This window comes from Lepisma saccharinum, chromosome 13 (assembly GCF_977018435.1).
Source record: "Lepisma saccharinum chromosome 13, izLepSacc3.1, whole genome shotgun sequence".
NCBI lineage: Eukaryota > Metazoa > Arthropoda > Insecta > Zygentoma > Lepismatidae > Lepisma > Lepisma saccharinum.
Genome location: NC_139241.1, coordinates 2,857,058 through 2,869,354, shown reverse-complemented (window position 1 = coordinate 2,869,354; position 12,297 = coordinate 2,857,058). Strand labels below are relative to the sequence as shown.

The window sequence follows — 12,297 nt, the reverse complement described above, 5'->3', positions numbered from 1 at the left end:
ATCAGGTTTCCCAACAAGAATCCTGTAAACTCCTCTTTCCTCTCCCATTCGTGCCACATGGCCTGCCCACCTAAGTCTTCTTGATTTAATTATTCTAATAATATCTGGACATGAATACAAATTATGTAGTTCTAAATTATGTAACCTTCTCCACTCACCTGTCTCCTCATCCCTTTTAGGTCCAAATATTTTCCTAAGGATCTTATTTTCAAATACTCTCAATTTATGTAGGACAAAAAATACAAAATTCGCCATGTGATTTCAGTTATGTTTCAAATGCATACATAATATGTAAACATTAGCCAATCATGAAATGTTCGTAATTTTCGAATGCTGTGCTGAAAAGTGTCTAAACACCGCTACTTTTATTCTTTTAAACAATTTCTATCCAGAGCATTGTAATTTGGCACAATTTCGGGAGCCGAGCCCATGCGTGGCTACGCCATTGTTCACGGGAATTCCGCTTCCTGGTAGTGTGATTGGTTGGAGGCCTCGACAAGCAATGACGTAATCGCCACGGCCCGTTACGTGCTCCAGAGTCGAGACGAGGTGCTCTGGGAGATTGAGCTTCTCGCAATTCTCGCTAGAGGGCTTTGCTGTCGTCAGAACGCCAGATTCGCTTTCAGATAAAGGCATACGTCTGTCTATTCGCGATTAAAATTACCACATGAGCGCTAGTGTCGCTTCCAATATGGCCGCTCTATGTAGGATAAATCTTTGTTTACATTCAGTAGTAAGTAGTACGTAATAGCAGCGTGTTGTCATTGCTGGTATGGACGAAACGTTTAATTACGCGATATTTTTAAATATTGCGAATGCGATGTGAATTCCAGGAACTGTAACGAAGGTGAAGCTGTACTGAGAGCGAAGCATTTATTTATGATAGGGAAAAATAACACGGAAAACGCACACGAAACTAATGTAGACGCACTGGTTCTTCAAAGCAGTGCTGTTTCATCTGCACTGGATTCGAACCCGGGACCCCTGGCGTCGTAGCGCGATGTGTTGACCGCTCCGCCACGAAGGCCGGAGAAAAGTTAATAAAACCAAGAATCCATTGCTTCTACATGGTACATTATACTGAAATATAAGCACTCTACCTGATTCTGTTTCCTTATCGTCTCTGGTACTTCAAGATGGTTGGTCTTCAATCACAGAGTATTTGAAAGGGAAAGATAAATGTCCTGGCGAAATTGTTCATTTATTCGAACCTCATTTGGCCTGTTGTCAAACGTATTTAATGCAACAGACGAACGCAGATGATTGAATCAGTTTTCACGATTTTCACATTTTGCAATATTCACAAATCCATTTTGGCACCACATAGTTCTTTCCGTAGAAAATAGTAAACAATGGCAGTACTAAAGTTTTTTAAGCTTTCGGTTTCCACATAACCACTCTAACTTCCCGCAAAAACAAACAAAACAAATAGAAATTCGCACGGGCGAGAACCTTTTAACCTCGCAAAGCGCTTGAAAAAAAACGTGACCGCGGCCAGCGAGTGTTACGAACTCTAATTGGCGGATGTGTCTATGGGCGTGATGTCTTAATAAGACCGAACGCTCTGAAACGTTTACATTCACGTAGAATATGTCATACGCATGTCAGCCATCATATTTTTGTTTTTCTCGTGTGCTTTGAAACGTTATGGTTTATTTAAAAATGTCAAAATTGTAACTTGCTTGTTTGATATGCTACAACTCTGGCGTGGACACTTAATCGTGCAGTTCGCAACACTGAGGACATCAGTTTACTTTACCGATGGCATCCCCGACTTGCTTCCATCCCTTGTCGATTGGAATACAAAAGTTTCTCTCCACAAAAGAAAGTCTCCCATTGGCTGATTCAAGGTCGCCTGATCCTCTTGGGGAATCCGGCTGGCGTTGGCTTTTAAAAGCAGGCCAGGGTATTGTGTCGCCGTCGCCGTGCAGATGTTTTGTCAACAAGCCACGAGAGGGTGTGGATAATCCCATATCGGAAAAGGACGAACATTACGAGCCTACGGATGGTTGAGGTAACAGGGAAGAAAGAATGTGAACAACTAAAAGTTAAAGTAGTAATTTTCCAACCGTAATGCTGTGGGCCAGCACTGCTGGCCTGGAGTGCACGCGCATGAGTGTGTGCCTGGATCCACCGAAAATCTTCTTTGTGTAATTTTAGGTATATTATAATTCAATTACGTAGGAAATAATGCACACCCCTTCCCCGTAGTTGCTTAGAACATTCATAGGCTTGAAAGGGCTTCATTTTCTATAAGAGTATACTATCGTTTAATAACGGCGATAAGATTCCTCTATACTAAATTTCTAACTGGGCATAGATGTCCGGAGGGAAGGGGCAAGGATAGCCCACCCCCCCTGGAAAATTAATGTCAACCTAAAAGTACATGTTTCACACATATAATTTAATTTCAGCCACAGTAATTTACATTAATTATTATTATAATGAGAACGCAGGAAGTAATAATTGCAAACTCAAGTTGTGTTGTTTGAAAGTGCAAGACTACAATGAGGGCAATATTCTTAGTTTAGCCCCACCATGATGTGTCTTGCCCCTCCATGGAAACAAATCTGCGGATATCCTTGATTAGGGGGGAGGCAATTGCCCCCCTTGCCCAGAAAATGTACTAAGACCAAGAGTTCATTTACCAACACAAATGCATTGTACAAACAGGTATATTGTGCTATACCATTAAGATAAGCAGCACGTGGTAATATACGCCTTTTGTCTTTTAAGTATGATTCTAGCATTCATATGGCTGAAGATGCAGGAGCGTAGTATGTGGATCCAGACTTAAGCAGATCAACTATTTCTTTTCCGCCTTCCACTTAACAAGTATAGTGCGGCTTGGCAAATTAAAGTTTTAGCCATATCAGACCGCGGAAAGAACCATGGAAGCATACTACTTTAACTTATGTAAAATTATTAGGATATTTTTTCTTGTCCTGCAAAGTAAGAGCAATTGCAACGAGTAGCAAAATTCCAGAAAGATGAAAAGCGTACATATAGTCAGTATATAGCAAATTACCGATAGCTTTTACGTAGAAAAGCTAAAGCCATCTTCATTGCCAGCATTTATTCTTATTCCTAAATCCAAAGCTTCATCGACAACTTTACTCAGCATTGCCCCCCCCCCCCCATTTTCCTGTGCGCACGCATATGGGTACTGCCTGGGCATTGGTGTTCTTTGTGAGTGACCCTTCATCAACTTTATCACGCCATCACTCATCCTATTCGTCGCGATCAGCCAAATGTGGTGGAAAAGCGACGCTAAATAACAATCAAATCAAAAGACGTTCACGTGACTTAGCACTGAGTGGCCGGAAATCTACAGAGTTAAGCCGGCTTTAGACGAAAGCATTTCCTTTAACATTTTTCTAGCATCAATGCTATGTAAATACTTCCAAAAATATTACAGCAGGTAGCACTTTACACGGAAGCATTTCATGGAACATTTCGGTTAGCTGTTCAGATTACATTCTATAATACATACAGCACGATAGACACATCGAGTTACACCATATGGTGAGTGCACGGTGTATGCAATTGAAAAAGCTAAAATATTCTTCCATACGTGTACAGTAAACGTTGTAAAGTATGTATTTTATCAGCGCCGTTCTTCTCTACCTAAAACCATTTAATACGAAGTGCAATTCCTCTCCTCACGCGGCCGCCATTACAACTGCGCTCGAGACCTAGAGGCAGTGATGTGCCGTACACTATAAGTTTGCGTCTACATGCGTTGTCTACACGTAATCTACGCGTAGATTACATTGGGTTGTAGTTTACACAGACTACGTAGACAATCTAAAGTGCATTAAAATTAATTTCCAAAGCTTTCATGAAAGGAAAGTGACATTTTCAACTATATTGGTTCCTAACGAACTGAAAAGAATCCTATTTATAACAAAATTTCTCTTCTCTTCTATCATCAACTATGGAAGAAGAAATATAGTATGCAAGAAAAAACAACAGATGGCAGTCGTGAGGCAAAATTAGTCTTTTTCCCATAAAACACTAGAATATTTCCTATGTTAGGTTTTTCCTAGGTGAGAAATTGTTCGAATTTGGAAGGAAGAATATGAAAAGTTCTCCTCACACATTGCCGACTGATAACTCTGTATAATTTTCTTTTAATTCCACGGCGCCCTTTGCTAAGTTATCACCTTTCGCCATGTTGTTTACATAGATAACGTCATCTACGCGTATAAAATAGCCTACGTGTAGAATATAGACTATCGCGGTTTACGCGTAAACGCCTAGAGGTGGCTTCTGATTGGTTATGCTACTGACATATGCCATGGCATCTGAAATGCCATAAGATTTCTCACTTTACGCGGTAGCATTTTCGTCATGGCACAACTGCTAAGGAAAATGCTTTCGTCTAAAACGGACTTTATGCCTCATGCCCATGTCTATTAGATGCACAATGATATAAGAATGTGTCACGTTTCAGTTCGCTAACTTATACAGTACAGTAAATGCATGTATTCCGTACATGATCATGAATAACTTTTGTTTAATCTTGATTCGAGATGTGTAATGCTAATGGCCCGTTTTTGTCATTACAGATGAGGTGATACAACATGTTCAGGAGCCCGTGGATAATGGTTAACAGGTAAGGACCAAATTTTTTAATTCTTACTTATTACTCGTAAAACAATGAATGTTACATTTGTCACGGGCTGCTAATTTAATAATAACTAAATAATTAACTCAACTAACTCAACTGAGCTGAGCTTAGCAACGCAACAACGAAGAATCTCTCGCCTCACCTGCTGGGCGAATTAAACATTACATGAAATATAATACGGTCAGGATAAGTGCCTAACAGTCGGAGTTACCGAGAATAAACCTAGGAGGATTTGATTTCAAATACTTGAAATGACGTTACATAATACTACGGTGTTTCTGAATATACACATATATTAAAGCACAGATAAATACACATTACATCTTGCCCTCTTTCACTCGATCTCACATTCATTCTCTCATTCTATGGCATATTGCGACAATATGACAAATACAAAGGTTAGATTAATTACTACTTTGATCATACTCTTGCTATGTCTTGGCTACATTGCCTTTTACAATTTATCGTTTACGATTTTAAGTATAAAGTGAATAATTGTTCCTTGTGCGAACCCCTTCTATCTTTTCTGAAGGTATAAATATATTTCATGAACTGTCGTTTGCGGCTAACATAAACTCTCATCTTTAACATTGATTACTTCCGCCGGAATACCGATGTCTAGGGATGCCATAGCGCTGATTTAAGTTAAGCAATGATTTGATTCACGCAGATTCGCGGTAGATAGTCGTCATCTTTCTCACACACGCACATGGTTGGATCTTACCTTCGCTGCATTCCCTCTGACCTGGGTTGGGTGAAAGTGGTCCTACAGTTTTGGAAGGCCTCCACGCTCCATTGTTGCACCTCGCGGTTATCCTGGTTGGCGAAAGTGGATCAGTCGGCAGCTCCATCTGGCCTCATCGGATCCTGGCTTCACTCGTTCACTGTCGACTCCATACGACAACTTGCGCAATAATAGGTCAGTTCTTCGCGGTCACTCGTAAGTACAGATACGTGACTTGGGCGATGAGACGAACATACGCGATGAGCCATTCGCGGTTTCACATGGATATCAAATGTTATTAACTTTCACTACTTTGGACGTTGTTTCGGACGATTGACACGGGTGGACGTGTCTGGCGTTATTCTCACATAACCACACGTATGTGCACGGATGCGTTGACGGCAAGGGGGAGGAACGACCCCCTGGTTCTATTCTGCTCTACTCCATGGCTCTGAAACACTCACTCGAGGAAAAACAAATCCAGACCTCGAGTCTGCTTGCAACTCGCAGCTCGGTCGCGCGTAGCTCACACTCCGGTGGCGATTGTAGGCAAACTGTGCAAAACTGTTTCAAATCATCCCTTTTATTCCAGATTTGAACGTAGTGACGCGCTACCCTCTATGATCAGGTGCTTGTTTATTGTTTCTGGTGCTTTGACCGTTGTCCTCCTATCCTGGTCAATGCTCACTCCGGTCCTTAACCTTTGGTAGCAGCCCCTCGCGCAGAGATTAGGCTAACTCTTCCTCCATTGTAGTCAGTCACGAAAAGCAAAGACATCTCAGTAGGGTAGCTTCTCCCTTTCAATTCCGCGATGAATCTTTAATAATTCATAACTCCCGTAGTTCTGTTCTGATTAGGCTCAAATCTTGGAATCAGTACTTTCATGATGTGTTCTTCCGCTGGTTAAAATCTCATCCAATTCGGTCCATTGGTTTAGAAGTTGCATTTTTCTTGTTATTCCCATAAGAATGCATGTAAATCCGAATTCGGGCGAAAAACGGTGGTTGAGCAATCTAGTGTTGGCTAAGGCAGTTCGCTAGACACCTGTATTCGCGACGGATATTAATAATACCAATTGCAATTAATTCCTACTAACGGGCAATTAGATTAATTACTTGTCACTCAATATTTGACCGTTATAACATTCCCCTCCTTTTAATTATGAATTTTTTTCAGAGCGAACTTGCGAGTGACAGGAAAAAATTCATACCACATATTAATGATATTTGTTAGTGATCGCACACTTAGGCGTCTGAATAGGGACTCGAACCCTGGACTGTATAACTTTTAACTCAACATTAGAATGAAGTTATACTTTCTGCAATTGTACTATAATTATGAAAATATAAACAAATATGATAACGTATACAAGAATACAATATAAAGTACCTTTTAACATGGAAATCTCAACGTATATTACCACCTACATACTAACTTTGAGTACACCGTGTAGTTTTATACATAATAAGTGAATGCTGAATAATAAAGTAAATAAGATATAAGTAAATATTTGATTTGCAATTTGTTCCCGCTCACACATATGTTTGCATACTTCTTGCATTAATTATAAGAAATGTCTACATTTTTTGCCTTTTAATATATAAAAAATAATCTCTAATTTTCCTATTGTTTACTTTACAATCGGGGTGGCTCTAGTGCAATATTTTCTTCAGTGTCTCCTTTGACATGAGCCGGACTGGCAAAGGAGCCTTCTAGTCTCCCGTCGGGCCTTGAATATCAGTTATCTGCTCCAGAGATCGCTGTTCTTGACTCAGTCTACTTCGTCCAGGTTGGTAATCTAGGGAGAGTGAGTCCAAGTTACGGCTAGTAGACGGTCTATTCCAATCGAGTAAATTAGCATCAGTCTGTGGGGACACGACTGTTCTAACCGCATTCACAGCACGATTCCTCTCAACTTGACTTGGGTTGTTTTGACCCCTGCAGTGTTGCCATCTCGTGTTTTCTCCATCTCTATCATCTCTGAAGTGTTGTTGTTGTGGACGGTGATTGCTGTACTGGCCTCGCTGGGGATAAGGGGCGGTTAGCATTTCTTTCACTCCGTAGTCCTGCAATGTGCTTTTCCACTCGTTGCTCAAAAACTGTGGTCCTCGGTCATAGAGCTTCCGTTTCTCAGGGTTGGAAAGAACTTCATATGCCTGTTCAAACTCTTCAAATATATCGAATGGTGGATTCCGCTGCTCGAGCCAGATCCTTGCATTCCCTTTGGGTAATTTTCGCATTAGCCTCAAGCAGTCTGGGCTATCGACATTGTACAACAAACAATCTCTCTTGAAGTCCCCTATGAAGATTGACGGTAAAATCTCGTCGTGATCGGGGCTGTACGTTTGAAAATGATCTAGGCTGACCTTTGAGAAGATTCCGCGAGTATTAGACTCCGGGTTGGAAACACTGCGTGTCTCCTGCTGGGCGAAAGCGTTCAAGCTCGGCGAGTTCCCGCTCCGGCCGATGACGTCACGCGCTGCTTGGCGATCCAAGGAAGTTGGTGCTGATTGACAGGTCAGCTGGTTGGTCACGTCTGCTGCGACGAGCAAAGGAGTTGGGTTCGCATCCCTGGACGTTGCCTCCAATCGGCGAATCTCTTCGTCCTCATTTCTTCTCCGTTGCGTGATTCGGAAATCCTTCAATTCACGTGTCTCCGCTTCCAGTCGTTCTAATCGGCTGGTTATGCCCGTCTGATTCTCGGTCGTTCTTGCGTCCAGCGTTCCAATAGTTTCTTGAACCTGACATAACTCTACACGCAGATCTTTCTCCATTGTGACTACATTAATGTTTGTCTCTTCATGTCTCCTTTCGCATTCCTTCTCCGACTGAAGTACTTTCTCCTTCATTCGGTCATTTTCGGATAGCAGTACTTGGAAACGGCGGTCCCATCTTTCTTCCCACTCTTTTCTTCTTCTTTCTTCCATTTCTTCCTTCTGTTTTCGGCGTTCTTCCTTCCTTTCTTCCTGCTCTCTCCTTTCGGCAGCCTCTATCTTCCGCCTTTCTTCTTCTTCTCTCTTCCTCTTCTGTTCTCTTTCTTCATCTCTGGCTTGGATATAGCTGATTAGCTGAGAGAACATGGCCTGCACGTCCATCTTCTCTGGAACTGGCAACCCTGTTACCGACTGATCTTTCCCTAGATCCTTATCAACGTTGCCGGCTGACGAAACGCCTGCATCTGTAGAATTCTCAGCCCCTGGGCGGTCCATGGTATTGTTCGTTAATCTCTGGCGGAGACGAGTAGTTCTTTGCATGCCAATCTTCTTCTTCTTCTTCTCGTGGCTGGCTATCGCCGAAGGAAAAAGATATCAAAATTCTTTTCCTGGTTTCTGGTTTCAGATCCCGGGGATCGCACCCCTCACCTGCTTCCGTGTGTAACGCGTGTCCTTTTGTCCTTTATCGTCCGAAGTTAATAACGCCCATTGTTAATAAAATAATAAAATCCTCTAATAATTCTGCTATGGAAAAATGCTATAGTCGCGACAAAGTATTTCACTATTACACCATAAAAAACACACAAAATGGTTCTAGCTACACATCGATTGCATATTCAGTTAATTAAAATCACCGTACAAATTACACATTAATACTTTAAATGAAAACGTCTTTATAGATTCTTATCAGGATTTTCAGTTACAGGTTGCAATTATTTAATTTTCAACAAAAAAATCTTAGTTCCCCCTTAGCGTTAAATTCTGGTACCCTGTCGTAGACATTCGTAGGCTGAAAACTCTCTTTAACAACAAGTATTAAATCCCTTGGGTAATAGACATAACTGATTGTTAACCATTACAATCAAACTTAATAAAAATTCACATTGAGTAGATAAGCAACTAATTAGAATACTCGTGACCTCCAGGTTCCTTACTAGCCTGCCTGTAACATCGTTCTACGAGCCTAATTCCTATTTGCTTCCTATTTGCCTACTCTTCTATTTGCCTATTCGTCGATTATTCGGGCCTACTCTTTACACCCCTACTTGTCTATTCACATACTCGTCGATTATTCGGCGTACTTTTTTACTTGCCTACTTATTTAATTTGCCTACTCGTCGCTTGTTCGGGCAACCTTTTATATGCCTACATATTTATTTGCCTACTCGTCGCTTGTTCGGGCAACATTTTTACTTGCCTACTTTTTTGCCTACTCGCCCCACGTTCGGGCGCCATATTTTGTCACGGGCTGCTAATTTAATAATAACTAAATAATTAACTCAACTAACTCAACTGAGCTGAGCTTAGCAACGCAACAACGAAGAATCTCTCGCCTCACCTGCTGGGCGAATTAAACATTACATGAAATATAATACGGTCAGGATAAGTGCCTAACAGTCGGAGTTACCGAGAATAAACCTAGGAGGATTTGATTTCAAATACCTGCAGGGCGATTCACGAAAATGACTACAAAATCGAGTCTACAACGAAGTAGTCGTTTTTAGTAGTAAAAGATGTAGTAAAGTGCGATTCACGAAACCGTCTACTAAGAATCGACTACATCTTTAATTGTCTACAGCGCACGGCTACAAGGAAAGTGGTGAACTTGGCGAAACTAAGCAATATCTATGGAAATAATCGATATTTTTATCGATTGTTGTGCTATTTCCTTGACATTATCGATGCATGTCGTACTTCGAGATTCCGAGAGTTGTTTGTTTACGCAGAATGAATAGAAAACTAGTTTAGTTTGTTAAAACTGCGAAGTAATCGTAATGTACGCGTAACCGTAAAGTAATTTGTATAAAGTGAAAATACTCTTTGAATTAAAGCAATTGTGTGTAAATACACGAAATTTAATAACAGATGCTATGTTTTACCTATGGTTTTACCTTACCTTCTACTGTATGTCACTGTTGAAACAATATGCGGCAGAACTAAGGAATACTATTTTTCTTATGTGTTGCAATTGAATGATGCAAAATGTAAAGGCAGCTGATTTTTCATGATTGATTGATTTAGTTTATTGGTAACACTTTACTATACCGGAGACGGAGTTCTTCAAATTTACAGGAGAAAGTACTTACGCAAATCATTTTCTGTAGCGTTGTTGATGTTCGGGAATGTAGTTTTGATCCATTTTAATGCGAAAGCATGTGGTTTTCTACGAAAATCTATTTCCGACGCGCTATTGCTGCTGCCGCCATTTCCTTTCTGCACGAGAGCACAATACGCTCTCGTATTTTCCGTATATGCTAAATTGAACGGAGTGCTAATGGAACCTAACCTAACAGGCCTAACCTAACCTAATAGGCATACCTCGTCCCCGTGATGGTTCGTGAGGCTATCGTGAATTTTTGGGGCTGCCCGTGAAAGTTTGTGGGAAATAAGGAACAACAGTAAGTACTCATTATTGTAAGAAATAGACATTATTTTCGTTAGAAATTCATTATTTCACCTAAACAAATGCTCCGCAATGCAGAATAGTACGTTAGCAATGTAAAAAATTGCGAAATAAAACATTGATAGGTGTCTCCGGTATAGTAAAGTAGTACCAGTTTATTTTACTTCGCGTGTTGTGCCTCTTGGCTAATTTGCGAAGATGGGATGAGTGATGAAATAGATGAATGGACATTCACAAACAACCAAGCCCGACCGGGATTTGAACCCGGACCCTTGGCATCGCAGCGCGATGTGCTAACCACTCGGCCACAGGATCAGGCAGCTGATTTTTCATGCTTTGCCATTATTATCTATAATGCAGGGAGTAAGAAACCATTAAATTATCCACCCATTGAATATCTCGTGAAAACTCAATTTTCTTCTTTTTACAAATGTCAAATTTTTAGTTGTTTGGCATTACATTTTCTTAAGTTAGTCGTTCATAGCAGGAACGTCTACGTTTTCTTAACCTGTTCAAACCCATTAAGATTAACGTTGCCAGTTTCGTACGAACTGTTTCTCTTTACTCAACTTTATGCACAAATAGCCCTGCTGAGCAGCCATCATCTTATGCTAAGCACATGACATACACATTAAAAATAATACTAAAGAAATTATTTACACTTTTAGTGTCTCTTCTGTACTGTTTTCAGTACATCAACAGGTGTTTTGAAACATCTACTGTGTGTAGATTTTCAAGCAGATATGAAAACAAATCGTTTATCATGAGGAATGACAATTTATATTTACAGCCAATATGTTAAAGAAATGGTAGGCGAGTTGTCCATAACAGTTTTTATTTGGTCTGTTTTACACAATGTGAAATTTAAATGAAAATGTAAAAAAAGTGGAGGACAATATGTGCTTCACTTCAACAGAATTCCATTCTTTAAAGCAACATATGATGTGGAATGAAAAAAATTAAAAGATATGAACTATTTGCCTATTATTTTTTTCTCTTTACTGTACATTAGATCTACTGTAGGTGTTTGGTAGAAAACCATTCAGTTTCAGTAGATTTCCAAGAAAACAGTAGAGTACAATTGATAACAGTTGTAAATAGAAATTCCCAGCTAATCGGGCCACTATGTACCTCCACTGAGTATCAAACCTAGTAAAGTAGAATCTGAACAATTGGAATCACTAGCGAAAATTAAGTTCAAGGTTCACGGATTACAAATGTCACTAATTATTAGAACAAACATTTGAATGTTTTTGTGCTCAAAAATTGTTCATGCCTTGAACTTGGCCAAACTTTTAATTGATGAATAAAATATTGTCATGTTACATGCTACATTTGTACATATGAATTTCATTTCTGACTGAATGCACATACTACGGAAACATAAAAGATAGGCCTACATGTTACTTCTTTTTTCTTTAAGGACGATTTTCATATCCCATGTTATACTGTATGGAATTCTCAGCAGACAGTTATTCATTGTTTGTTGCCAAGAAGATGGACTACTACTGCCACCACCTGGCAAAAAAACAACAACATACATTTGCATTATCTATAAGCAGCTAGTGACAGCAACTTGGAGTATGGTAAAAGCACCAAACCG

The 12,297-nt window shown here is 40.2% G+C and overlaps 1 protein-coding gene across 1 annotated transcript in view; it reads left to right on the top strand.

The window, feature by feature from the left end:
• LOC145997143 (ankyrin repeat and BTB/POZ domain-containing protein 2) overlaps positions 1 to 12,297 on the top strand; it is a 331,863-nt gene that overhangs the window by 38,315 nt on the left and 281,251 nt on the right. The window contains exon 2 of the mRNA XM_083133787.1: positions 4,572 to 4,618. The gene's annotated coding sequence lies outside the window, so the exon portion shown is untranslated. The remainder of the gene's footprint in view (positions 1 to 4,571; positions 4,619 to 12,297) is intronic.